We start from the raw sequence: 25,035 nt of genomic DNA on the forward strand, positions 1-25,035 counted from the left end.
AAGAGATCCTATCTCTAAAGAAAACAACCACCAAGCCAGGCAGTGGTGGCGCAAGCCTTTAATTTCAGCACTCAGGAGGCAGAGGTGAGTGGATCTCCTTGAGTTCCAGGCCAGCTTGATCTACAGACTGGGTTCTAGGACAGGCAGGGCTACACAAAGAAAACCTGTCTTAAAAAATAAAAATAAAAAACAAAAGACAAACAAAACCAAGAAAATGCATGAGACAGGTGGAAAAAACCTCAATTTTCCTTGTTTAACTTCTCCCAATGCAGAAGTGTTTCCGTATACCCCCTACTAAAATGTCTAGGAAGCTAAAAAGTGGGAGGGGAAGAGCTGGCCTCCTAGTTAGGGGGAGGGGCACCAGAGGCCCAACTCCATCCCACTGTTCAAAGCACTTTTCCCACATTATTTCCAAAGCCCATTCTCTCTCCCACACCTAGAAACCTCACGATACAACCGGGTTTTAGCCTTTTCAAAAGTGAGCACTCTAGCTGAGGAACCTGGTCCAAGTTCTAAGCCATTCTTTGCAGAACCAGCTGAACTGTCTTAGCTATAATTCTGAAATCAACACGTGCTATTAGTACACCACTAAAAGACAGTCTAACACTTTTACAACCTCGAGCCTAAGAAAGGCTCACTGGAAGGCTAAAATAACTGACTTGAGTGCATGTGGCAATCAAATACGGAATTTATGATATTCTCTTCAAGGCCCTTGGGAGATGTGCTCACAGAAGGCGGCCTCAATGAGCAGCATCCTTTGTGGCTAGATCATAAGTGAACTTATTCCTGCTGGAACGGCAATCTGTAAGAGGTCTTTCTTCCTCATAAAATCTCACTCTCTCTCACCACCAACCTAAGCGACTGTGTCAAACACACTCGGATGCACTGGTATTCAAATGCTAGTCTCTCCTTCCACCCACGGCACACTTTAAATAAACAAAACAAACAAACAAAAGACCCCACAATCTCTAACGATCTCCATTGCTCAGCATTAATCCGTTTCACACAAGCCATAATTAATGCCTGAGTTAAACACCTAAATCAAAGCAATACGGATGTGGTGTGTATTCTTGGAAATAACTTTCTGTCTCCAGACTCGGGATGGGGGGAGGGGGGAGGGGTACAGAAAAAAGTCAGCCAAGATACAAAGCTGACCCACGCTCCCAATTGCGCCGAGGCTCCTGAAGGACCCCTTTTTCCCAGCAACAATTGTGAAAGAGCTGGATGATGCCGATGCTTGCCAAGCAGAGATACCAGAAACCTGCAATCGGCCATCACGCCGGCTGTCTGAAAACACCAGACAAGCCCATATCTGGGTAGGGCTCTCCAAGGTTATTCTTAAGCTGGTGATGTCTAGCGTGCCATGGGTACCTCCAACAGTGTTGTCACTTTGTAAGGCAGTTGGGGGGGGGGGGGCGCTGAGATAAGAAGCCTCCGTGGCTCCCGGTACCCGACTCAGTCTACCACCAGACGGAAATGTCAAGAGTTCTCTGTCATGGCCACCTGCCATAACAGCAACCTACACACTGCGCCTGCTGGGCTCCAGACTAGGGACAACGGGGAGCGCAGCCCCACTCCCCAGGACCCTACAAAGCCTCTTGGGGCACACCCAGTCCAAGCCGCTCAGTCCCTTTCCTACTAGCCAGACAGCTCTCTGGAGTTCTCCCAGGGCGCGACCTGACCTAGCACCCGACTCCTGGAGGTCAGGGACCCGGACACGGGCCCGGTAGAGCGGGAAGCGCACAGGGGCTTCCTCGCCAGAGCCACAGCTCCGCCAGCGTTCCGGACGCACGCGTCCACCAGAGGGAGGCACAAGGCACGGGGCGGGCCGGGACCCCGGAGCTGCCCCAGTGGGACGTGTCCAGCCACGCATCAGGGCGCCGCGGCCACCCGCGCCAAAGCCGCCCGTGGGCCAGCCGCCGATCCCCGGCACACCGAGGCGCAGCGTAGGCGGGATGTGGCTGCTCCCCGAGAGCACAGGGCTCACCTCTGCTTCATGCTGCTGTGTCCTCGTGGCCGGCGGGGCCACCCAGCCGCGCGCCGGGACACGCAGCCGCAGCCCCCGCGCGCTAGCCCGCAGCGTCCGGCGCGGCAGCAGCAGCACTAGCGGCGGCAGGAGCGGCGCCGCCGGGGCGGGGCCAGCACATGGGAGGGCGGGGGCTGCGGCCCTCTAGGCTGGACCACCGACCCCAACGGGGGCGCACTTTCTCAGTGCTCCCGCAGCTCACTCCTGCTCCTCGTTCTCTGAGACCCGGTTGTCACTCTAGGGTTGATCCTTTCATAATCTCACAGGTCACAAGCAGAAGGTAAAGAAATGCATAGCCGCCAGTCCCTCCTACTTGCTCTCTCCCCCCTCGGTATGGACCATATGGTATATTCCTGAAAGCCCAATGGTGTAGGAGAGGAACGAGGTGATTGGCTGGGAATCTTGGAAGGGGAGAGAAGCTACACAAAAGGGCCAACGGGATAACACCAGGGGCATATCAAAGCCGGCCAGACCCGCGACGGGAGGACATCCTTAAAGGGGACTTGTTTGTTGCCCTCAGAAGCTGCCACAAAAACAAAGCTAGAATTTTCTTCCTGATCTTATCCAGATGAGACAAAGTAGGGAAGTCTCCGACTTAGGGGGTAGTAGCTATCGAAAACTTCTGAGAATTGGGTCTATATGTCCATGTGACTTTGAATGGATAACTCCAACTCTCTGCCTCAGTTTCCTTTTTCAATCCGATGAGGTTATTAGACCACGCTTGACCTCTAGAAAGCCTTCCTCGTCTTTTTCGAGAGATTAATCTCTTCAGTTCCGGGCATCTTAAGGAACTGTGGTTGAAAGCAGGTAGACTTTCTACCAACACTTCTGTACAAACAGACTGAATAGTCTTTCAAGGTTTTTTCATATGTAAAGGAGCATTATTCTTCCTACCAGGGTGTGGAGATCATCCTACGTCTGCGTCTCCCAGAGTCAGAAGAAGCCTCAGTTAATTTCTTCACTGAACTGCCGGACTGTGCAGGATTCCAGTCTTCAACAAATCCCACGGGCTGAATAAGTCTGTTCCTGGCTGAAGTCTGTACAAACCACTCAACTATGCAGGGGTCCCCTTGCTTTTTGTTTTTTGGTTTTTGTTTTTTGTTTTTTTTTCCCCTTCAGTCACCTTCCATGTCTAGCTGAAGATCAACAAACGTCTCTAAAGGCCTGGTCATCTTCCCCTTAGTCCAGGAAGCCAGACTGGTTCAGACAAATTCCACTCCGTTTGCACGGAGTGTTGTGTGGCGCTGGAGGGCACGCGTGAAGGTCAGAGGACAACTTTTAGGAATCAGTTCTCTCCCGCCACGGGTTCTGGGAAATCAAATTCACAGGCCCTCCCTCTACTTTCAGAAAATTTCAGCTTGCACTCCTTGGCTTCCAAACCGTAAGATATTCCGGATGCTTTTCCTGAGAGTTCCTCTTGTAGCCAGACAACCCATCTTCCAAGCTATTGTCCAGGGACACGGAGAAAGTTCGAATCTGCTATGGAGCTCTTCTAACCTGTAGCTATTGACAACGGAGAGCTCCCATTTCTACCTTGTGCCCCTGTGACCCTAAATTTCTGTACTTTATGCCCCTACATGCACTCCTCTCTGTCCCCAGGATCCAGCAGCAGCTGCTGTCCGTGCTTATGAACTGTTATGATTTAGATAAGTAGTGTCCTTCAGAAAGGCTCATGGGTTTGATGCTCGGCCCCCAGCTGGCTTGCTATTTTGGGAGGTGCTGGAAACTTTAGGAGGTGGGGCCTGACGGGCTGAAGTAGGTCATTAGGAGTTATCTTGTCCCCTGGCCTCTTCCTGACTGTCCTTCTGCTTCCTATCCTCCACGAGGTCCGAGGCTTCCTACTGCCATGCTGTTCCTGCCGGATTCCTGTTGCTGGGGCCCCAAGTCAACAGAGCCGGGAACCGAAGATGGAAATCACGAATTAAAAGAATTCCTCCCTTAAACTGTTTAAGTCAGAGATGTTTCTCATAACTGTGAAGAAGCTGACTAAACACAGTATATCAGTTCTGTTGGGAGAGGGTTATGTGTGTCTTCTCATTACAACCTCAGATTAATGCTATGAAGGGCATTACTTCTATTCATAGCTGAGAGGGGAAAAGCGTGTGAAGAAGCTAATCTGTACAAGGGCCCAGACAAAGAGGCCTGGCCCTAGGACCACCCTATAATCCTGCTGTACAGCACTGTGCCGGGGGTGGGGAGGATTTTTGTTTTGTTTGTTAGCCTGATGTGTGCCAGGGGTGTTTGGGAAGAGGGAGTCTCCACTGAGGAATTACCTCCCATCAGATTGACCTGTAGGCTACTTCCTGAGGCATTTTCTTGATCAACAATTGCTATGAGGGCCAAGGCAATTGTGGGCAGTGCCACCCCTGGGCAGGTGGTCCTGGGGTGTGTAAGAAAGCAGGCTGAGCAACACGGAGACAAGCCAGTAAGCAGGGCCCCTCCATGGCCTCTGCATCAGCCCCTGCCCTGACTTCCCTTCATGGTGGACCACACCTAGAAGCTGAGATAAACACTTTCCTCAAAGTTGCTTTTGGTCACGATGTTTTATCACAGAGGTCACAAGCAAACTGTGACAAATGCTGTCTCCTAGTTTTCATAAATCTACTCCATGTCAATAAAAGATGAAGTCAGGCTGGGGGCCCTGTGGTAGAGTGAGCTTTAGCTTGCTTGAAACCTCAGGTTTGATCTTCAGCAAAGGAAAGGGAAAGGGAGAGAAAAGAAAAAGAGAAAAGGAAGCAAAGGTGGGAAAAGGAGAAGAGAGGGGAGGAGGAGTGGAGAGGAGAGAGGAGGGGAGAGCAGAGGAAGGGAGGAAAGGAGAGGGGAAGGAAGGAGGGGAAAGAGGAGGGGAGGGGAGGGGGACCAGAGGAGAGGAAAGGAGAGCAGAAAAAAGGAGCAGGGGAAGGGAGAGCAGAGCAGGAGAGGGGAGAGCAGGGGAGGGGAGAGCAGAGCAGAGTAAGGGAGGGGAGAGCAGAGCAGGGGAGGGGAAAGCAGAGCAGGGGAGGGGAGAGCAGAGCAGGGGAGGGGAGAGCAGAGCAGGGAGAGGAGAGCAGAGCAGGGGAGGGGAGAGCAGAGCAGAGCAGGGGAGGGGAGAGCAGAGCAGGGGAGGGGAGAGCAGAGCAGGGGAGGGGAGAGCAGAGCAGGGGAGGGGAGAGCAGAGCAGGGGAGGGGAGGGGAGAGCAGGGGAGGGGAAAGCAGAGCAGGAGAGGGGAGAGCAGGGGAGGGAAGAGCAGAGCAGGGGAGGGGAGAATAGAGCAGGAGAGGGGAGAGCAGGGGAGGGAAGAGCAGAGCAGGGGAGGGGAGAGCAGAGCAGGGAGAGGAGAGCAGAGCAGGGGAGGGGAGAGTAGAGCAGAGAGAGGAGAGCAGGGGAGGGGAAAGCAGAGCAGGGGAGGGGAGAGCAGAGCAGAGGAGGGCAGGGGAGGGGAGAGCAGAGCAGGGGAGGGCAGGGGAGGGGAGGGCAGGGGAGGGGAGGGCAGAGCAGGGAGAATAGAGCAGAGCAGGGGAGGGGAGAGCAGAGCAGGGAGAATAGAGCAGAGCAGGGGAGGGGAGAGCAGAGCAGGGAGAATAGAGCAGAGCAGGGGAGGGGAGAGCAGAGCAGGGAGAATAGAGCAGAGCAGGGGAGGGGAGGAGAGAGCAGAGCAGGGAGAATAGAGCAGAGCAGGGGAGGGGAGGAGAGAGATAATTTCAAAACAGTTTCTATGCTTGCAATGTCATCAAAACAAGACTGTGTGGAGGACTGGCAAAAGTTTGTCTACACAAGGAAGAAAGAAACCACAGCTCACGAAGCACAGCAGCTTGGCCAAGGTTAAGAAGGCTGTCTACTTGGGAGGCAGAGGCAGGAGGATTGCAAGTCCCAGGTCAGACTGGTGTACATTCCGAGATCCTGCCTGAGACAAACCAGAGCTTTGGGCCCTAACTCGGTGGCAGAATAATCACATAGCATATGAATTGCCTTGGGTTCTGTCCCTGAGGCCTCCAAAAATAAATGGAGCCCGGTTTTCCAAAGCATACGCCCTGTCCACTGCAATCTCCCACTCCCTCACAGTCCTTTTACAACATGTAACAAGTCGGCAGCAGGCGTAAGCAGCAAGCAAGGAGGGAAGAAATACAGAACAGCAGAGTGTGTGCTGAAGAGTTCAGGGGCTGTGGCGTGAGCAATGAGCTTAGGTCTGCAGAAGAGGGAAAGCTCCCACCACCTGAGTCCTTGGACTGGGGTGAGCCCTGTGTCCGTGAGGAAGGGCAGCATGCAGTGCCTCAGAACCAGAAGTTAGTAAAATAGCCTGGCCCCTGGCAGAATACATCCCCGAAAATACAGGTTGGGCTAATTATTTCATTCTTTTTAAGCTGTTGAAATCCTAGTAAAATTGTGTGGGGTTGGGTCTGCAAGACAGCTCAGAGGGTAAAGGGGCCTGGCTCCAAGCCTGACAACCTAGGTCCTGTCCCTGAGCCCCACTTGGTAGGAGGACAGAATGAACCAATTCCTATAGGTCGTCGTCTGACCACCACGCTTGTACAAATGAATAAATATTATTTTGTTTTTTAACTTAAGGGGTCAGGGGGTTGGGGATTTGGCTCAGCGGTAGAGCGCTTGCCTAGCAACCGCAAGGCCCTGGGTTCGGTCCCCAGCTCCGAAAAAGAGAAAAAAAAACAAAAACAAAAAAAACCTTAAGGGGTCAGGCACAGAGGTGGTTTTTTTTTTTTTTTTTTTTTTGGTTCTTTTTTTCGGAGCTGGGGACCGAACCCAGGGCCTTGCGTTTCCTAGGTAAGCGCTCTACCACTGAGCTAAATCCCCAGCCCCCAGAGGTGTTTTCTTAATTTTTTTTTTTTTTTTTGGTTCTTTTTTTTCCGGAGCTGGGGACCGAACCCAGGGCCTTGCGCTTCCTAGGCAAGCGCTCTACCACTGAGCTAAATCCCCAACCCGTGTTTTCTTAATTTAATCCTAGCGCTCACACTTGGGAGGCAGAGAGGCAGGTGGGTCTCTGTGAGTTTGAGATCAACTTCATACTGAGTCCTAGAATACCCAATGGCTATATAGTGAAACCCTATCTTAAAATTGTTTAATTATATTTATTCATGGATTTATGTGTGGGAGGTTAAAAGACAACCTGTAGGAATTGTTTCTCACCTTCCAACATCTCAGTCCCAAAGACAGAACTTAGGTCGTCGGGCTTGGTGGCAAACACGTTTACTCATTGGGCCATCTGACTGTCTCACCCCCATACAATTTTGCTTGTGTGTCCCCTGCTGCTAGGGTTTCAACCTTAATGTCCCTCTGCCCCCAAGGAATTATCAAGCTTCCTATAGCTCAGAAACTCTCAGGATGCCTTGGACAGGCGCGGATGTAGGATAGGAAAATCAGAAAGGAAGCGCAGGGTGGCTTAGGACAAAGTTCATTCTTGAACACCCTTGAACAGGGACCCAGCAAAGACAAGGATGGGGTGCTTCAAGTCCTTGCCTCTGGGACTGGAGAGATGACTCAGCAGTTAAGAGGACCCAGGTTGGATTCCCAGCACCCACATGAAAGCTAACAAGCTTTAGTACCAGGGGACCTGAAGTCCTTTATCTGGTCTCCACCATGGGGCACAGACTTACATGCAGGGAAGACAGCTATGGGTGCACAGAGAGATACTTCTGGGTTCTAAGCTGATCACTGGACTGTCCCACAGCAAGACTTTAATACACACACACACACACACACACACACACACACACACACACACACACACCTCTTTTACTTTCCAATTCCCAATCCACGAGTCTTTTTACCCTGCCGGCAGAAAGAAAATTAAAATAGAACTTGACAAAATGACATGTCTATGTCTGCATCAGAATCTCACGGTACAATAACCCCAAAGCTGAGAGAGGTTTCCTCAGACTCACCGGACTGTTGTGTGCTTTGCAACAGCCTGGGGTTCTGTGTAGCAATGGTGGGTAAAACCAAGATGCAGCATCCAGGGGATAACATTAGTTGCCAAAGTCACTGAGCAGCCTAGAGCCACCATCTTACCTCTTCATAGAGCCACTACCTCACCTACAGAATCCCGGAGCCCCAATGGCTTCCGAGACTTCCCCGCCCAGCTCACAACGGCTTCTGATGGTCTGTAGGAACTCAGTGACTTTTGCTTACATCTTTGTTTTAGCGGTGCTGAGAATTGAACCAAGATTTTTTGCACATGCTAGACAAGGGTTTGAGCTGCAGACACCCTTAGTCCCAGATGTAGATCTTCATTACGGTTGCACATCAGAAAGTGCTGTGTGCACACACAGGTTCACAGGTACACACGTGCCTGGCTTCTCTGAGCCTCTTATCAGTCCAGACTAAGTGCTGTGCACTTGTAGGATCCACAAGTATGCCTACCCTAGTGTGGAGGACAAGAATGGACTAAGGGTCTCCATCCCTACTTGCTTAGGATAGTGCTCTTTAGATAAGAATATTAGGGGTAGGAGGGATGGCACAGTGAGTGGAGGCACGAGTCTCAGGATCTGATCCCCCTGAATACACATGGTACAAGGAGAAAACCAATGCTCACAAGTTGTCTTCTGACCTCCACAAACATGGCCGTATGTATGTATGTATGTATGTATGTATGTATGTATGTATGTACACACACACACACACACACACAATAATGTAATAAAAACATTAAAACAGACACACTTTTGGATAAAATCAAGTGTAAAGTCTAAGCGCATTAGGGAAGTGTAGTAGCACGGACTGACAATCTCAGCACTTGAACAGCTGAGGTAGGAGGATAAAAGTCAAAGTTAACCTGAGCCGCCATATACCCTGTGTCAGAAACAAACCAACAAAAATTAAAATAACAAAAGTACAGTAGGGGGTTCCACAATGTCCGCTGTGACCCAGGCTGCTGTGCTGCTCCCTTGGTTCACACCCTGTGACCTTGGGGCTCAACAGGAACTCTAGGACGGCAACCCTTCCACCAGGGTGACAGTTGCTTTCCCTGTACCTCAACACCAGCTACCCTGTGACTGGAAGGATCTGCTTGCAGAGGAAGCTGCAGGCCCAAGGGTGGCAATGGCCTGGGAGCAGTGCTAGCCCAGTGGACTGCAGCCGTGGGGGAAGGTTGCCTTCCCCGGCACCAGCTCCAAGCACTGCTGTGTGGACAGCAGCGCCCCCTTCCTGCAGGGCTGTGGCCTCACTGCCACCTGGGGCCTCTGTCTCTGAGGTAACAGATACAAGGAGGGTGAGCTTCCAACGGCGGCCACAAATGAATGGGATGCTTTGGTCACTGTGGGACACTTGTAACTGAAGTGGGAAGGAACTGTGGCTCTTTAGTACCTCTGAGCTAGCTTTCAAAACTGGATCCAAAACTCAAAACACTTTAAAATGAGATGATGAGGGGTTGAGGATTTAGCTCAGTGGTAGAGCTCTTGCCTAGCAAGCTCAAGGCCCTGGGTTCAGTCCTCAGCTCCAAAAAAAAAAAAAAAAAAAAAAAAAAATGAGATGATGATGATATAATAATTACATCGTCGTCATCGTCATCATCATCATCATCATCATCATCACTGTTATTTCCAAGTATCAGTAAACAATTAAATGCAGATTTAACTCAAGTAGCTTTTTTTTTTCACCTGTTCATTTCATCTGACAATTAAAGGTGGTAAATCTTGTGGGCTAGGGCCAGAGAGATGGCTCAGTGGCACTTGCTACCCTTCAGTTTGTAGCACCCACAAGGCAGCTCACAACCACCTGTAACTCCAATTTTAGGAGCTCCAACGCCCTCTGCTGGTCTCCATTGGCACTGCACTTACATCGACCACATGTACCAACGTGCAGAGGAAGCTGTCATATAGATATATCATAAAAATCAATAAACCCTTTGGGGAAAAAATTATAAACTTTAAAAATATTCCTCAGAATGCTGTTTGGGAAAAAGCAATGCAAAGACACGGGGGTAGTTGAGCGATCTGAAGATCTGAAACAGTATTTGGAGAGAAGCTATGGGCGTAATACTAATAGCCTGTGCAGTGGCACCCTGTCTCGGGATGCTTTGCAGCACTTGGACATAGCAGCTGAGCAGGTGGAAAGGTCTCAACTGGTTCCTTCTGCAGGTATCCTCCAGTTTGGTCCTGTAGAGACCCTCCCTTCACCGCTCTAGCTCTCCTTCTCTCGCTCTCGCTATTTATTTCAATGACAAGGAGACCCTGACGGCTTGTAATTTTGAAGAGAACATCCATCTCAAGTTGCAGCTTGGTCTCGCTGTATCTTATGCCTCAAATCTACTACGTGTGCTTTACCACTGTGAAAAAATGCTAACGCTCCCAAAGTGGAATTCCAAGCACAGATGTGGCCGCACGAAGGAGTGTTATCCTTGGCTGGCTCACCAGAGACTTGCTTTGTATGGGGTTCTGAAGCATCTCAACAGGGACATTCTTCAGAGCTGTCAAACTAGTGAAGAATGTGACCCGACAGAGGTGAACATCACACCCCACTAGCTCCGAGGTGCTGGAGGCCATTCTTGGTTCCACCGTGCCTTCCGGTGGTGGGGGTGATTGTGTTTATAATTAGGTAGGCAAGTAAGTTCCTGATCTAAAAGGCTTTCAAGGCTGGGCAGAGTGACACACACCTTTAAACTCAGCACCGGGGAGGCAGAGGCAGGTGGCTCTCTGTGAGTTCAAGGCCAGTCGGGACTTGAATCTGTTATAAGTCATTTTAAAATAGAGGCTGGCTGGGCTGAATTTGTCCTTTCAAAAATGTTTCTACATTTATTTCTTTTGACAGGGGGAGGGAGTGCATGCCATGGCCTCAAGTGGAGGTCAGAGGACAGTTTGTGGGAGTCAGTCTTCTCCCCTCTACTGTGTGGATTCTTGGAATTACCATCAAGCCAGGGCAGCAAGCAAGTATCCTTTCCCCACTGGGCCATCTCACTGGGTCTGGACGTGTCCTTTGACACATTAAACTTCAAGATATGTGGGTTCCTTTTTAAAATCACAAGGAATTTGTTACAGTAAACATTTTTTGTGCCATTTGACAGAACTCAGAATGATTTCTTTGAAATAGGTTCAAACCTAAAAATAAAATCAAATAAAACTAAGCCAGGAAAAGGAAAAAAAAATCTCTATTTTAAAAAGAAAAGAAAAAAAAACCAAACCACCAAAAGATACATTTTATATAATAACAAAACATAAAAATGAAGTCAACTTGGTCTGGAGAGATGGCCCAGCAGTTCAGAGAACTTAATGCTGTCCAAAGGAACACACATGATGAAGCACTGGTTGCTCTTCCAGAGGACCCAGGTTCGAGTCCCAGTCCTCACATGACAGCTCACTACCATCTCTAACTACAATTCTGGGGATCGAACAACTCTTCTGGTCTTGGCAGGCACCAGGCATGTGTGTGGTGCATTCATATCTATGCAAGCAAAGCACCCATACACATAAAATAAATAAATCCATTTGAAAATGGAAGCCAGCTGACAGAATGCAGGAGACAATCCGGTAATAAATGTGAGACCTCCGAGTGTCCACATGTCCTCTCTTTCACTGGTACAAACAGAGTAGGTTTGATGAGAATTAAGATGGCCTCGCAAGACTTACTAGGAAGTTAAAGAAAATTACTAAAAACTATTTAAACATTTGGTGATGTTTAAATATCTCACTGTATGCTGTGTCGCTCCAATCTTTCTTGTATTCGGACGTGGGCCTAGTTGTTACCAGCTGAGCCATCTCTCCAGCATGTCTGTTTCTTAATACTTAATACCTTAGGTGGATATGGTGCTTAGACTTTCTCTGAAGCCCTCCTTATCACAATATTTATATTTTTACACTGGAGGTGTCCTGCCAGACAGGAGAAGAAAGAATATAACATCATCAGTAAAATTCCTTGACTTATTAAATCAAATTACAATCAAATCCAAGGATGGCCAGGTTTTGATCATCTAACGTTTTTCAGGTATCGTTTCGAAGTTAGGCTCTACTTCAGAATGAGGTTTCTGAGGTTTCCTCTGTGAGTCAGAAATGTTTCATCTCTGAAAACATCTGCAGGACCAGTTGTTTCTCTGAGCAGATGTATTTCTCAAGGGAGAAGATCCAGTGAGTGCAGAGACATTTCTTTAAAAAAACAAAACAAAACAAACAAACAAACAAACAAAAAACGATTGTATTGGGCTGGAGAGATGGCTCAGTGGTTAGGAGCACTGACTGCTCTTCCAGAGGTCCTGAGTTCAATTCCCAGCACCCACATGGTGGCCCACAACCATCTGTAATGGGATCTGATGCCCTCTTCTGTGGTAAAGACAGCAACAGTGTATTACTTTTATTATTTTATGTGTATGGGTGTTTTGCCTATATCTGTCAGTACACTGCATGCACACCTGGTGACCAAAGAGTCCAAAACAGGGATTCTGCTCCCCTGGAACTGGAGTGACAGACAGTTGTGAGCTGTCCTGTGGGTGCTAGGAATTGAACCCCGGGTCCTCTGGAAGAGCAAGCAGTGGTCTTAACAGCTGAGCCAATTCTCCAGCCCCAAAATATTTCTTATCTTGTCAAGACCCCATAAGAAACTCAGTAACTGTGAAAAGACAAACTACCACATAATCTCGACAGGCTCCTAGGTCCTCCTTGCTTCTATCTGAGATCACAAAAACTGAAATTTGATCAAAACCACTCATTGGTTTTCAGTCATCCTTCCTGAGTGTCTGTTGACAAGGCACTTGTCTGGGATGACAGTCGTGGCAAGGATAACAACGGGACAGAGGTCTAACTTCTGGGACAGAAGCGGGATGCTGCTCCCAAGGCTGAGAAGGCTTACCTGAGATATGAAGGATTTTGTGGATAAGGGAGGATTTGAACACCCCTCCCCCAAGTAGATAGATAAGGTAATCTGCAAAGTGGGGTTCTACCTGTAAAAGTTCCAGTTTGGAGAGAAGAGCTGGACTCATACTCTGTAACCCAAGCCTTTGAAGAGAAGCAGGGATGTGACCTGGGGTGGAGCAGGCTGGAGGGTCAAGTGAGGCCGGTTCAAAGGAAGATTGCAAACGTGGGAATGGCTGGGTAAACAGTAGAGTGGGTGGGAATTGAGTGTCCAGAAATCATCTTCTTGGCCTGGGGTGTGTGCGTGGCTTCATGGCACAGTGAATGCCAGCCGTGCCAGGGGCCCTGAATTTCAGTCCTAGTGTGGGAGTGGGGTGGGGTCATGGAGGGGACCTACAGTTAAGGTCCTTTTATTGTGCCTTTTCATTTGGGGAGAGGCTTGAGTACTGAGCATCCTTTTATAATAAAATAAAATAAACCAGTTACAATTCCAGAACAGCCACCTCTTCCTCAGAAAAAGACAGGACAGAGAAGAGTTGAATGTCCCATCTGTCCAGATGTTATGGCCTTTTAGGTGCTCAAACCACATCAGTGGTTGGAAGTCTTCAGTGAGTTCTTTCCCCGTGCTTAGAGAGCCCTCTGTTTGCATGGAGAGCATCAATGTCCACCCCATACTCTGCACACTGCAGCCAAACTACAGACCTTCACCCTTGTACCAACCTCCCTAGGAAGCAGGAGAATACACGCTCACCTGTGTCTAGGGCCAGGCAGCCCTTACTTCTGTAGACTCTGCTTATATTTTCTGAAAACGGAACTCTGAGTGTGAAAGCCCAAGAAAAAGTATGCAGAGGATCAAGTCCTTCAGCACAGCCAAGGCCACTCACCCTTCTGACTCTGCCTGGCCTGACCAAGTCCCCTTTTAAAACTTGAGGTCAGGTCCAGTGAAATGGACCAAGGCACTTGTTTACCAAGCCTGAGGACCTGTGTTCAACCTCCAGGATCCATATGGTGGAAGGAGAGAACTAATTCTTTTTTTTAAAGACTTATTTATTTATCTTATGTATAGATATACACTGTAGCTAGCTGTCTTCAGACACAACCGAGGAGGGCATCAGATCCCATTACAGAGGGTCGTGAGCCACCCTGTGGTTGCTGGGAATTGAACTCAGGACCTTTGGAGAAACAATCAGTGCCCTTAACCGCTAAGCCATCTCTCCGGTCCCAAGAACTAATTCTTTTTTTTTCTTTTTTTTTGGAGCTGGGGACCGAACCCAGGGCCTTGCGCTTGCTAGGCAAGCACTCTACCACTGAGCTAAATCCCCAACCCCCCAAGAACTAATTCTTACAAGTTGCCCTCTGACTTCTTCTTGTGTATCACAGCACAGAAGCATAAACACACTAAATAAATGAGTGAATGAATAAATAAATTTAAATGAAATTAAACTTGGAGTTTAAGAAAGCACCATAGGTTCGATCGCTAGCATTGAGGAAACATGTATAGCACAAAGCAGTAACAACAGCCCCGTTTTTCGAGACAGGGTTTCTCTGTGTAGCCCTGGCTGTCCTGGAACTTGCGTTGTAGATCAGGCTGGACTCAGATTCACAGAGATCCACCTGCCTCTGCTTCCTGGTGCTGGAATTAAAGGTTGTGCACCACCAACATTTGGCTCAACAATTTAAAAACAACTTAAGAAGTGCTTCGGGCCAGGAATCTTTAATGCTAGCACTCGAAAGGCAGAGGCAGGTGGAGCTCTGAGTCTGAGGCCAGCCTGGTATACAAAGTGAGTTCTAGGACAATCAGGGCTAGACAGAGAAACCCAGCCTCAAAACAAACAAACAAACGAACAAACAAACAAAACCAAAACAATCCCCCCACCCCCAGCCAAGAAAAAACTTTGGAGAAGAAGAGCAGGGGTCAAAGGGCTGAAGTTTTACTGCAGAAGTGTAAGCTTCCATGTGGTTGGTTACTAACGGGTTCCATACAGCATTGCTTCAACCCCCAAGCCTCCTGGGGCAGTAGGGCAAGAGGTGGCCAGAATCCCCCTGCCAGGCTCCTCCTCTTGGATCTCCTTGCCAGTTCACCCAGAATGCTGTCCACATGTCGTCCATGTGTGCTGAAACACGACCCATGGACCTAGGATTTCACAAGGCCATGCACTTTGGGCTCCTGGACACTTTTTGGCCTTGGCTTCCTGTCTGTGGCTTTTGCCCACCCAGCATCCCCAACACCCGGAAATGGGGCCTGAATGCCGCAGGGCTGGCGGGCAGTCAGCTCAAGGGCCTGTCACTCCACCTACTCACAGGAGGCAGGTAGCCTGGCTTGAGGTGCTCTGACCTTTCTTCCCCGGAATTTGAGTGGGAACCCCGGGGCCACAGGAAAATGAGAATGAGTTCTTTCAACCAAGAATATGCTGAAGGGACAAGCTTTCTGTTTGGATCCCCTGAGCTGCCTGGTTCCCATCCTTCCTGACACCTGGGAACTGCCTTTTCATGAAGCTAATTTACAGCCTCTCCCTCTCCCTTTCCTTCCCCTTCCAAAAGTCAGCCCAAGAGCCTATTTCTGTTGTTTGCAATGCCCCCAACAGCTGCCAACCCTCCCACCTCTCCTTCACCTCACCCAGCCCTTGCCACCTCTGTCTGTACAGAACTATATCTAAGATCACTGAGCCGCAGAGCCCTCTATAGAGATATTAGTGTATTTTTCCCAAAGTTACACAACTAAGGAGCATCATGGCCAGAATTTGAACTCATATTTTGGTATAAAGGCAAGGTGGGAGTGATGTGTTACACAGCCAAGACGAATTCAAATGCTTGCCTTCCTGTATGCTACGTAAAACCCCGAGTCCTGTTACTGTGTTAGAATTGCATTGACTCGAAACAAGAGGAACGGGTACAGGAATGGCTCTCTCTCCATGTTCTCTAGGGCTGCCGGAAGTGCAGCATAAGTAAGTAAGAGGCTGGCCTGGGGTATGCACTAGTTAGACTGGCTGCCCTAAACGCACAAATTACAGCCACCTAGTGAGTGAACACAGCAGTTGACGCCTGATCTAGTTCAAAGATCTTTGTAGATCTGCAGTTTCTATGTAGATCCAGATAGATTCTTGAAAATCACTCTCTCTTGCTCTGCCCATCTCTCTCACCACACACACACAAACGCATACATACACACACACATATACACACATATATATACATATATGCATAAACACATTCAACACACACACACACACACACACACACACACACACACACACACACACTCATGCATATGGAGGTCAAAGACAATTCTCTCCTTCCACCATGTAGGTCCCAGGGATCAAACTCAGGTGTCAGGCTTAGCAGCAGCAGCCTTTACCCAACAAGTCATTTCAATGGTCCTCATACCAGATTTAAAAACCTGAACATTTCTCAGTGGAATTTCTCAGTCTACGGAACGCCTACGAGGAAACTCAGATGCTCTTGGAGGTGGGGAAGAGTGTGGGGCAGATGCACTCACTCTGAATCTCCACTGCCTGCCTTTGGAGAAGGAACAGAAGCAGGGACATCTACCCTCTTTGGGATGGGAAGGAGAACCAGGTGGGGGAAGGGTCAACCAAAACTAAGTGTGTCTGAAAATGGCACAAGGAAACTTGCTACTTTGCATATTAAAATAAGAAACAAATAGGCACGGGGCGCTCTCTCTGAGGCTCGGCTGAGGTTGTGTTGCAGGCCACAGGTTAAGCAGAACCGGGAGGGCATTGGCGCTGAGACTTTAGAACCAGGGAAAAGAGAACAGGCTTCCCAGACAGCCTCTATTCCCATTCCACCGGCTGCCTCCTCCCCCTGGCTTCCCCACTTGATTACACCAGCATCCATATTAGGATTTACAAGACAGGCTCTCCCAGAGCTCATGACCTTAACTCAAAATATTCTACACACACAAGTTTCCTGTGGAACACAGGTCACTGGGGCTTTGTAGTCAAGGGTTCTAATCACTTAGCCTCCACTCTCGATCTAGTTATCCCCCTTCTTTCCTCTTGTTATCTCTCTCTCTCTCTCTCTCTCTCTCTCTCTCTCTCTCTCTCTCTCTCTCCTAGGTCTTACTCTGTAGCCTAGGCTAGTCCTGAACTCACTATGTAGTTCACACTGTCTGAAACTCAGAGAAATTCTCCTATTATAGCCTCCCAAGGACCACCCAGCTTTGGCTTCATGCTTGTTTTTTGAAATATTGGAAATATTGTCTCTGGATGGAGCCCAGGCTATCCCCATGTATTACCATATTGCATCACCTCCAAACTGTACCAGTGAAGAAAGCAACCCAGAACAGATGAGATAGTTTTACCTCAAACACCATAGCATTATGAGTTAAGGTTTTTGATATTTTTTTGTTTTTGAGACAGACTTTCCTCAAACTTGTGGCAATACTCCTATTTCAACCTCCTATTAATGTTTTTGTTTGTTTGTTCGTTTTTGTTTTTAAAATATTAATCAACCAGGTATGGCAGAGCACACGTTTAATCCCAGCACTCATGGGGAAGAGGCAGAGGATCTCTGTGAGTTCAAGGCTAGCCTGGTGTACATAGAAAATTCCAGAACAGTCAAAGCTACACAGAGAAATCGTGTCTAAAAAAACAAACAATCAAGAGCAGTTCCAATGTCTTACAAACTCCATATGCCCCTTACCATTAAATTCTCTAAAGCTTCAACCCCAGGCAACTATTAATGTTTTCCTTCACTAAAATTTAGTCATTTGCAGAGTGCCATATAAGTAGAAGACACAGTGAGTAGATTTGCTTAGAATCGGAATTGAAGAATATATTGAAATGGGCCCACAAGATGGCTAAGTGAGTAAAGGAGCTTGTTGCCAAGCTTGACAACCTGCGTTCAGTCCTCAAGACCCACATGGTGGAAGGAGAGAAAGGACTCCTAAAAGCTGTCCTCTGAGCTTGGGACAAGCACTATGGAACCTGTGTGTTCCTCCCTAAATGATGAAAATGTAAAAAATACAGTGAAACGTTTGGCTTTCCTTTCTGCATTATTCAAAATGCGGTATCAAAAGTCTGTTGCAGTCTAGGAGTTATTCAGTGTAGAGCTCACGCTTAGCAACTCAAGACCCTGGTTCAAGTCTCAGCTCTTCCACACAAAGCTAAACAAGCAAAGCGAAGGGGGTTGCTTCAATATCAAAATAGTAGTACCCAGAAGGGTCATCGCACTTGCAGCTCAGACCTCTCAGGTCAGAGTGCTCAGAACGACGGCCTCTCAGCACGGCACTTGCCAAAGTCCCGAGTCACACATACTCAGTGGTCAATGCTCAACATGCACACAGCCCTGGGTTCGGGTCCTAGCACGAAAATAGTGCAAACATATATTTAATTCTATTTTTTGTCAGCTCTTCTGGAATTGGACTCCTTACTGTTTCATCGTGATTCTGTTCTAACTTCCCTCAGAGTTCACCGCAGGGGAATAACTGTGATGATTGTTTGATTGTGACCCGTGCAAAGAATTGAGTCTTGACGCCTGGGGTGTGTAATTAGCATGGGCAGGGTCTGGACTTGGTCCCTTATCCCCCAAAATAAATAAAACAAGTGCTTCTTAACTCAGCATACAACAAACATAAATATACACAAAACCGAACACTGATTTCAGGTAACACCCTCCCCCCTCAGTGTATAGGGCACACTTGGATATTTTTTCTTTTTTCTTTTAAAAATGTTGCTTATGACCCACCAAACTATTCCCTGGACCACTGAGGAGTCACGATCTACTCTGCCAAAGTGTCAGCTACTGCCGGTAGCAAAGTGCCGGAGTCTCCCGGGGCCTCCCTCCCGAGTCTGGGCAGTTCTTTCTGAGGGTGTGTTGGGGTGTATGTGGAGCCAGGTTCCTGGACACTTCCTCCTGGGCTGTGGAGTAAGGCGCCATTTTCAGGCCCTACCCACAGGTGGGTAGGGATGGTGAGAGATGAGACCCAGATACACTGTACTTGGCCTAACCAGCTAGTGGATAGGCAGCATTTACAGTGCTGGCATCTGCCCTGTGAGTTGGGTCAGCTCTGCGGTGACCAGTCAAAACAGGGCTGGATAGCAGAAGCCACCCTGAGCCATCTGCCTGGCAGAACTTGTCAGAAGTGCCCAAGGTCATTGAGGAGGTCAAAGGATGTCCACAGGCCCTGTGCTGGGTGAGTGCTGGGGAAACCCTTGTAGGAGCCTCAGGGTAAATGGAGTCATTGTCTCCAGAGAGCAGGGCAACTCAACCAGGAGGCAACATAATTGCATGCTGGTGTGTGTGTGTGTGTGTGTGTGTGTGTGTGTGTGTGTGTGTGTGTGTGTACACGCTCGCGCGCGCCCGCGTGCATGTGTGATGTTACTTAAGGAGACTAGTAGAACAATATGTAACAGAATGATGAAGGTGGTGGTAAGTTTGGGGTTGCTTGGTAAGCCAGCACAAGGAGAGGCTTGTCCAAGTCACTAGCCGGGAATGTGGAGACAACGTAATCTGGTACAGTCTGTGGGAGAGCTGTGGCCATTCTGTGTGGGTATCCTCCTGCCCCCCACCCCCAGCCTGGCACAGGAGGCCTCGTGATTGCAGCCGGGTGGGTGGGTGCTCTTTCTGTGGCTACTTAATTCTCTTTCCATTCTATGAAGTGGATGACAGAGGCCAGGCTCTCAGAATAGGCAGCACTGTCTGTCATTTGCCCCACCCCCCCATGAAGACTTTAACCCTTTCCCAGTTTAATCAAAATTAATGGGAGAGCCCTAGAAAGCTGTGATGGGAAAAGTCCTAGCACCAGGGCACACTTTGTGGTTTTAGTTTTTGGTTTATGGGAATCTTATGTAGCCTAGGCTGGCCCAGAACCCAACAGGTAGTGGAGAATGGCTCCTGATCTTCCCGCCACTACCCCTCAAGTGCTAGGCTAATCGGCATGCCCCGCCAGGCTGCCCTGACCTTGTAGGCTATTTCCCGTTCTGACTTCTCAGGCCTGGGGTTTGAGGCCTTACCTAATTTCTGTGAGCACAGCAGCCTTTGGCGAACTTGCTGCTGTGTAGTTTCTGCCTCCCACCTGCTTCCCAGCATTTATGACTTATGAATATTTATGAGATAGCTTTAGAATGCAAAGTTTAGGGCAAGCTTTTTGCTTCCTGGTCTGTGAGTGTGTTTGTGAAGAGAATGTTACCCTAGTTATCCAGTTCTCAACAAAAGGAAATTTTTACTATTTCCCTTCGGTGTAGGAGGGATTTAAAGCCATAAAGAATCCAGTCTTGAAAAAGACTCAGACTCTAATTTCTAGGTCGTTTTGTTTGCTTTTTTCCCCTTTGTTCAAATGTCTACTATATTCTTGCCTTCTCTTTCTTTCACTCTCTTCTTTCGTCAAGAGCTAATATAGACCAGGCTGGCCTCAAACTTGCTATGTAGCTGAGAATGGCCTTCAACCCATGATCCTCTGCTTCCACCTCTCAAATTCTTGGGTTACAAAAGCGAATCACTATCCTCCTCCTCTTTCTAGTAGCCATGCTTCTTGCAGTTGAAGAGTGGGACAGTGACATGTGTGACTCTGCTAAGCACTCAGACACGGAATCCATTTCTACAGGAACCCGCAGTTTCCCCTCTGTATTCCCGCAGAGGCTCACATTTCCTTTTCCCCTTGGTCTGGAATATAGGTCAGAATATTCTCTTCAGAGAAGGAGCCCATTCTGAGAGAGGCGCCCTCCCTCTTTCAAAACATCCCTCTCACCCTCAGCTGCTTCGGGTAGCCAGAAGTCCTGCCTGCCTGCCGAGGTCCAGCCTCGGCACCTGCCTGCTTTCTTCCCCACAGCGACTAGTCATGCACCACAAAAACAATCTACCCCACCCTCCAGCAGCAGCAATTTTGAGAGACTACAGCAGTACGGAGTTCACCTGTATGCGTCATCTCGATTAGAATGGTGGCGGGCAACCTCGGTGCTTTAGAATCACTTGAGAAGACTCCAGGTCTTCCCACATGCAGCTAGGGAGGACTACTGCAGGGGCCAGCAGTGCAGCCGTTCGTTTATCGCTCATTCCAACTAGGTCTGCACCCCTCCCCTTTTTTTCCCTCGCCTAGCTTCCCAACGCGATAAATTCTAAACACTTCGTCACAGTGCCATGGTCGTAAGAATAGATGGGGGGCGGCGGTGTGGAAGAGGAGGGGTTGACGGGGTGTAGGGGAAAGAGAGGACTTGATGGATATACAGAAAGAACTTTGCCCTGGAAGCACGCTCCCTTGGTTCTGAAACCAATGCAGTGCTCCGGAAGTCTTTTCGTCCTTCCATTGCCTTCCAGAGGGGAACCAACCATCCCTTTGTTAACTAAGGCTCGACAGAGGCTGACTTGCGCCCGGTCCTCCGCAGCCAGGGGCACGTGCCTGCCGGTGCTTGTGGGGATGGCACCTCTGGCCTGTTTACCGGGTTGTGTAGGTGAGCGCCGGCGCCCTCTACTGGACTGAAATGAATGTCCCTCTGAGTAACAATTGTCGCCTGTGGATGAGCTAATGGATTCACATTGAGCTCGCAGAAAGGACACGGTGTCGTGGGGGATCCCCGGGCAGTTCTCTGACTGGCATTCCACTGGCTTGCCTAGGGATGCTATTTCTTTGACTGGGTGGGTGGGTGAGCAAAAGAATAAAGAGAATTGGACGGTATTGGCTAAGAAACCGAGAGCTGTGTTTCTGTCTTTGGGGCGTGTGCTTAGGGTGCACGGTATCCGCTGGTAGGGCGTTGTGCGGTAAAGGAGACACGGATACCGGGGTGTAGCTCCCACTGGTTAAGACAGCCACGCGCCTAAAGGCAGACAGAATTGTTCCAAGAATCCCACATATGTCAGAAAGGCAAGGTAAGGCATAAACAATTGAAAGATGTGATAAATATTTTTAAAGGCGCCAGTCAAGACACAAAACCGGGGTTTGCTCACCCAGGGGACGATCTCACGGTACTCACGGACTGGGGCTTCACACCCGCATCCTCCTCGCCGGTGAGAGCTTGCCTCCCAGGTTGGCTGGTCCTCAGGACACAGGTGCTGCTGTTGTGGCTGCACACATCCTAAGTGTGGCGACTCCACCTTCCAGCTAGAATCTCATTCAAGGTTCTCACCCGGAGGCCCTAAGGCACACTTCTTTCATTCTTGTGCCTTCCCTCGTTCTCTCGGGAGTCCGGAGCAGCGAAGAATGAATGAAGAACCAGGGGTCTGCCTCGGTCTGTCCTTCCTCACCGCTGCATCTCAGCTAGGGCTGCAGAAAGTGCAGTAGCGGAGCTGGCTAGGGCTCCTCGCGGTTGCCACGGTAACCAGGAGCAGGCGCCTACCCTGGTGGCTGGGGAAGGCTGTGGAGGAAAGGTACTGGATAAGCGATGACGCGTTGGCCTCCCTCCTGGGCATCGGTTGAGCCTCAAGTGATCCAAATGAAATGAAGTTCCAACACGGTACCACCCAAATAACTCGTTCTTTAGACTCAAACCAAAACCACCCCTGCTGTCTTTTTTCTCCTCCTTTCCCTCCACCGTCAACACACATAGGAACATCATAAGGATTAGAAATTCCAGCACTATCCCAGGCTCCCTGCCCCAGAGGATCCTGCTGCACACAGAACAGAATGTTTTCTAGGCTCGCCCTTGAAAACAGAACTCCCAGCGGGTGCCAGCTACGGGTGAGCTCGGGGGAGCTAGAGAAGGGACCAAGCAAAGGATGGTGATGAGAGGGTCACTTACTCTCTTTGAACCCCAGGATGAAAGACACAAAGTTATCTTAGAAAATGCTTATCAAATTAAGTTATTAAGTTACAATGTTAATTATAATCTTTATGGTGGTGAACGCAGGCTTTGATCCCCAAAGACACAGTCCAGAGGCCACAATCCTAAGTGATAAAATATCTCTAAGTTCTAAACCCCTAAAAGATTAACACCTTAACAATATAATTATTTTGGAAAATAATTTGATTTCTTTTTCCTCTTTCTTTTTTAACAGGCAAGGGTCTCTTTAAATACAGAAGGCTGGCCTTGGAACTTGATGTATATTAATAGTTAAGGGCGACTTTGAACTCCTGACCCTCAAAAAAAAAAAAAAAAAACAACAACAATAAAACACTAGAGGGAAATTTTTTTTTTTGGTTCTTTTTTTTCCGGAGCTGGGGACCGAACCCAGGGCCTTGCGCTTCCTAGGTAAGCGCTCTACCACTGAGCTAAATCCCCAGCCCCGGGAAATTGTTTTTAAGTGAAGAACTGGGGAAGCAACTCAGTAGATGGGGTTCTTACTCAGGATGAAAAGGTCTTGAGTTCTGTATTCAATAATGGGGAAAAATGAGAGGCAAAAACAACAAATTAAAAATAAATAGGACAGGGGCTGGAGAGATGGTTCAGCGGTTAAGAGCACCGACTGCTCTTCCAGAGGTCCTGAGTTCAAATCCCAGCAACCACATTGTGGCTCACAACCATCTGTGATGGGATCTGATGCCCTCTTCTGGTGTGTCTGAACACAGCCACAGTGTACTCACAATAAATAAGTAAATCTTTAAAAAAATAAGTTGGACAAGAAAAAAAGAATACTTCAAGAATAGATCAAGCCAAGTATAGTGGTGCATCCCTTTAATCTCAGACAGAAGCAGGTGGATTGCTGTGAGTTTGAGGCCAGCCTGGTCTACAGAGTGAGTTCCAGGACAGCTGGAGCTGAATAGTGGGACTCTCTCCAAACAAAACAAAACAAAACAAACCAAAACAAAACAAAACAAAGCAGTAGGTCAAAGGACTAAAGCAAAGGCTCAGTGGTTAAGATCACTGTCTGCTCTTCCAAAAATCTAGGCTTGATCCCTAGCCTAACATGGCGGTTAACAGCCATCTCTCGCTCCAGCTCCAGGGGATCCAATACCCTCTTCTAGCCTCCATAGACAATGGCATGTACCTAGTGTGCACAGACATACATACATGCAAGTGAAGCACCCATACACATTGTGTGTGTGTGTGTGTGTGTGTGTGTGTGTGTGTGTGTACAGACAGAGAGACACAGAGACACAGAACAGAGAGCTGTTAAAGACTCAGCAAAGAAAGATACTTGCTGCTCAGACTAACAACTTGATTTTGGTTTCCAGAACCTGCATGGTAGGAGAGAATGGAGCCCCAAGTTCTCTGACCTCCTAATACTTCCCCACCAAATAGATAAAATTAATGAATTAAACATAGATCAAAAGCAATTTCATGAAAGTAGTCCACAAAAGCTGGCTAACTTCCACGATCATTAACTGTAAAACCCCACATGGTGGTGATGCTTACATCTCCGGCAGTAACTCATTCCCATCCCTTTCCAGTCAGCACGGCTCTTTCAAAAGTTCCTCTGCGATTCTATAGACACCGACAGGAGCATTCGCTATTAAATGCTCCCATCTCCTGGGCCTGCCTCTGGGTTGTTCCGGGCCCATGGCATCCGTTCCACATGTTCTCATATACAGAGCAGAGATTGGCAGAAACAAACCTGTGGGTGAGCGACAAGAGCGCTGCTTAAGTGGCTTCTTGCCCTACTGTGCCTGTAATTATTTTCCAACCAGTTAGAAGCTTGGCTGGCTCCTTCCGGCTAATGCTGCTTTTAATTCATTAGAAGCTCCTGGAATTTCGTCAGCTGGATGGAATGCCAACATAGATAAATGATCCTTATTTTGTTCTTTCTTTCTTTCTTTCTTTCTTTCTTTCTTTTTTTTTTTTTTTTTTGGTTCTTTTTTTCCAGAGCTGGGGACCGAACCCAGGGCCTTGCGCTTCCTAGGCAAGCGCTCTACCACTGAGCTAAATCCCCAACCCCTCTTTCTTTCTTTCTTTCTTTCTTTCTTTCTTTCTTTCTTTCTTTCTTTCTTTTTTTTTTTTTTGGATGGGGTCTCTCCACATAGCCCTGGCTGTCCTGAAACTCACTCTGTAGACCATGCTGGCCTCAGACTCATAGAACTCCTCCGGCCTCTGCCTTCAAAGTCCTGGGATCAAAGGTGTGTATCACCATCCAGCTTTTTCCAGCTTTTTAAAGACAGAGTCTGTGTAGCCCTGGCTGATCTCAAACTTGAGTTTTCTTGCCTCTGCCATGAGAGTGCCAGGCAAAATGAAGCCTGTTTACATGAGGTTTTCCTATCTCTTTCCTCGGTCCTCTGACTTCTCCACTGAAAGCATTGTTGGGCTGAATGAGACAGAAATAAACTTTATTGGTAATACCTTGAAATTCATTTATCAGACACTTGCTCATTCCTGATTCCAAATCTATCATGATTTTGAGATACATTTAAAATG

At 48.4% G+C, this 25,035-nt stretch overlaps 1 protein-coding gene and 1 long non-coding RNA gene across 30 annotated transcripts in view; one reads left to right on the plus strand and one right to left on the minus strand.

Annotated features, from left to right (window-relative positions):
- The window catches only part of Mical3 (microtubule associated monooxygenase, calponin and LIM domain containing 3), a 200,063-nt gene extending 178,193 nt beyond the window's left edge, over positions 1-21,870 (minus strand). For 20 of the 28 annotated variants that reach the window (XR_010065679.1, XM_063286323.1, XM_039107884.2 and 17 more), the window contains exon 1: positions 1,988-2,127. The gene's annotated coding sequence lies outside the window, so the exon portion shown is untranslated. 28 annotated transcript variants of the gene reach the window in all.
- On the plus strand, positions 2,281-3,969 carry LOC134486633 (uncharacterized). Of its 2 annotated transcripts, none has more exons than XR_010065916.1 (2): positions 2,281-2,833; positions 2,924-3,969. It is a non-coding gene; the product is annotated as an uncharacterized LOC134486633 (long non-coding RNA). The 2 variants fall into 2 exon arrangements; XR_010065917.1 differs by having other exon boundaries at positions 2,281-2,604.
- Positions 21,871-25,035: the final 3,165 nt, after the last annotated feature.

Source organism: Rattus norvegicus, chromosome 4 (genome assembly GCF_036323735.1).
Source record: "Rattus norvegicus strain BN/NHsdMcwi chromosome 4, GRCr8, whole genome shotgun sequence".
In the NCBI taxonomy this organism is placed as follows: domain Eukaryota; kingdom Metazoa; phylum Chordata; class Mammalia; order Rodentia; family Muridae; genus Rattus; species Rattus norvegicus.